The sequence below is a fragment of the Pteropus vampyrus genome, unplaced genomic scaffold (assembly GCF_000151845.1).
Source record: "Pteropus vampyrus isolate Shadow unplaced genomic scaffold, Pvam_2.0 Scaffold64, whole genome shotgun sequence".
Lineage (NCBI taxonomy): Eukaryota > Metazoa > Chordata > Mammalia > Chiroptera > Pteropodidae > Pteropus > Pteropus vampyrus.
This window is the reverse complement of record NW_011888845.1, coordinates 6,516,903-6,520,466: the sequence shown is the minus strand read 5'-3', so window position 1 is coordinate 6,520,466 and position 3,564 is coordinate 6,516,903. Positions and strand designations below refer to the sequence as shown.

General features: G+C 32.4%; 1 pseudogene; it reads left to right on the top strand.

The window, feature by feature from the left end:
* Positions 1 to 388: 388 nt before the first annotated feature.
* LOC111740518 lies at positions 389 to 506 on the top strand (annotated as a pseudogene).
* Positions 507 to 3,564: the final 3,058 nt, after the last annotated feature.

Below are 3,564 nucleotides of genomic sequence, written 5' to 3'. Positions count from 1 at the left end.
ATAGAAATGGATAAGTGAGAATTTGTTAACTTGAGGGGGCACATGATCATGTTGTAGGACTTAAAACCCTAGAAAACACCACAGAGGATGAGGTAAAATTGTCTGATAGGTGGCTCTTAGAATCCTGGCGAAATCGAGAGCCAATCAAGTGGAAATGTCTGGCTTGTTCTGGTAGATAGCAGAAGAGAGAATAAAGGGGCCGAGGGAAACGGACATGCTAGAATGAACATATCACGTAAGGCCACAAGACACAGGAGAGAATTATGCTCCGCTCAAGGGCCCGGATTTCATACCTTTCATCAACCCATCAGGAATGTGCTAATGGGAACAGGAGGGGATTCACATTGGTAATTAAACGCCTCCCTCTCAACCTATAAATTCTGTTTTCATCTATGGCCATGCCACCCTGAACAAGCCCAATCCTGTCTGATCTCAGAAGCTAAGCAGTGTTGGGCCTGGTTAGTACTTAATGGGAGACCGCCTAGGAAGTCCAGGTGCTGTAGGCATAAAAAAATTAAAAAATAAGGGATTGTAAACTGACAAGGTCCTTGCAATCTGTGAGGTTGCCTCACCTAAAAAAAAGAAAAAAAAATTATATTTTCACTTATGTTTCAAACTTTTTCATCAGTAAGAAATGCCTTAATTTTTTTACTTTTCTCCAGTGCTCTTAAAATATTATGATTGTTGTTAAATTATATTGTACATAATTTTATGTATTACTGTTTAAATTGGAAAAAAAAAAAGCTTACAAAAGAAATTTCTACACTAAAATAATGACCTGAACCATTGTATTCTATGCTTAAAAGTAAGTGGATAGAAACAACACAAATTTCTATCAGGAAAAAATTGATGTATCAATAAATATCCACGTAATGAAATAACAATAATAAAAATGAACAAACTACATTTATAATAACGTGAAAGACTCACAAACATAATATTGAGCATAGGAAGGCTGATACAAAAGAATAGATAATAATCCACTTATGTATTAAGCATATCAATAGGTGAACTAGAATTATCCCCAGAAAAAGGAGATAGTTGAGAAACTTCATTATATGAAAAAATATTGAAAGGCTATTTAATTCTTCATTTGTTTGTGAGGTAGAGAAGGCCTGGTCATTATTAGATATTGATATAGCAATGTGGAGAAGATGCTTTCATTCCTTGCCTGGATCTCCTAATATTTTCTTCTCCACATTCCTGTGATGATATCCAGTGATGCCTAACCTTCTCTATTTCCAAATCAAACTCAGAATTAAATCTATGTGTCGAAGGTCTGGTTATTTAGTCATGATTACTGTGCTCCTGAGTGATATCCTATGTATTTTTACTGCCAACAAGACCCTGGCCCCAACTGCTCAAGAAACACATCTTAAGATTTTTGTGTCATAGTCATATTTACCCACCATCACCAATCCCCTAAACCTTCCTTTATCCAGTCCTATCTCCAAATACATACCCTCTTATTAGCTTAATCTAAAAAAACCAAAGGACTAGATACTTTCCTACTTCCTTTTCTATATTCTTCTCAATTCTTCCCTAGATATATCCAAATATGGAACTGTGGTTTGAGAATCTTTTTTTCAAGCTTTAGTTTTATCATCTTTTAGGGAATAGAACCTATACCTGGGCCTAACCCAAAGTTGAAGGCTAAGACTAGGATCTAGTTCTACTTAATGAATTTCCATATATTAATTATTATTAGAATTCCCTAGTATTATGCTCTGCTCATAATACTAAATTTTCTTTATCTTGAACTATCCTCAAATTAAGATTGAGATAGTGTCCAGTCTACAAAGCTACCCTGAAGGTAGTCTTTGAAGTGAATCCATTCCCTTGACCTCATACCTCTGCACATGCCTGCTTGGTGCTTTCTCGCAGTATAATCATGTATAATAAAAATTAAAAAATTGAATGAAATTTATTTTTCCTGAAAAGAAAAAGATTCTGTTAATTATATTCCATTAAGAAAATACCAATATCTCAGAAGTACTAAATTTAAATAGTGATTTCAATACATGGCAGAGAGAAAAATATATTTGATGCTAAATTCTATTTAATCACCTTTTTATGTCTCACAGCATGAATATGTTCATCACTTACTCTTTAAAAGTGACTGAGGTAATTATCAGGAAAAATTATTTCATTTTGATTACTAGAAAAACATCTTTTAAATTATTGAAATATTCAGGCAAATGCAAAACCTATAATTATGCATTTAAAAACAAGGCAGCATTTTACAGCCATTAAACCACCTCTTCCCTGAAGAAAGTAAGCAACGTTGCTGTTATTTAGGCTATAAAACACAGAGCGGAGACAGAACCTAGAGAGCTTTAAGAATTGAATACACACCAAAGGATTTTATGTTCAATTGGAGTATGGCCTGAATGGTTGATCTAGAGTCCCACATGACTAATTAAATTGACAGACACTCAATTATTAAAATGGTAAAATCTTCCAAATTATCCATGACAAAGAGATATAGAATCTGAATAATTCAAGCTAAATCAATTATTTCTGAAGTTAAGAGAAGAGACCAGAAGACCTCCACCTACATGTGGAATATTCTAAGAATTATATAATATATTTACTTTCAAAACTTTTTTTACTGTTTATATGGTATGTAGAAAATTATTTTTAACAGGGGCGAATGATGTGCCATCTTGAATATTTTATTTTTTAAAGGGGCATTTTAACAATGTTTGAATAGAGCACATGTTGTAGAAAAGTATTGTGATTGACGGTATATACTTATAAATTAGGAAGAAAGACATTAAAATATGTAACATCTAGATAGCTTTTTAATAGCAAATGGAATCTATGTAGAAATTTTACTTCTTTTAATCAGAGACTTTAAAACATAGTGAATAAAAAATATATTTTTCAATAATAGAGTTAACAGAGTGAGGGAAGTACATATAAAGCATAGATATAGATAACAACTTTAGTTGAGAAAATTTGTGTAAGCTTTCTAATACTGGCCATTTTTATATCATATATGTAGAAAACAATGTAAAAATATTTTTTTGTGTTCTGATTTTGTGGCCATAATCTAAATTCAACTAATGAATAAGTATAATTCTACTATATTATACTCTTTCTGGTTGAAATTTTAGCAGCCAAAAAAATGAAAAATAGAACAATTACTTTCTCTTTTAGCCATTGTAACATAAAAAAAGTAGTAGAAATAAAGTTTCTACTACTTTTTTTATACTACTTTTAACAGACATAAACACTTTGACTACAGACTATGTTTTCCTCTTTTTATGTATATTCCTAGGATCTGTTTGGCATTTCTGATTTATATTGGTCTATTTACTTATCTATCTTACTGGTCTATTTACTTTTCTTATTAAAAACGCTTTTTGAAGAATCAGATATAATATGGGAGTGAAGACACTAAACAAAAAAATGGAATTGACAGCAGGTACTAGGTAATATGGTTTGGGGTGGGGGCCATTTGGCTGGCTCACAGTTGTGGAAGCGGCTGCTACTTAAAGCTTTCCAGGATTGAGAGAAGAGGCTGAGGACAATTGGCAACTGAAAGTAGAGTCTATAAAG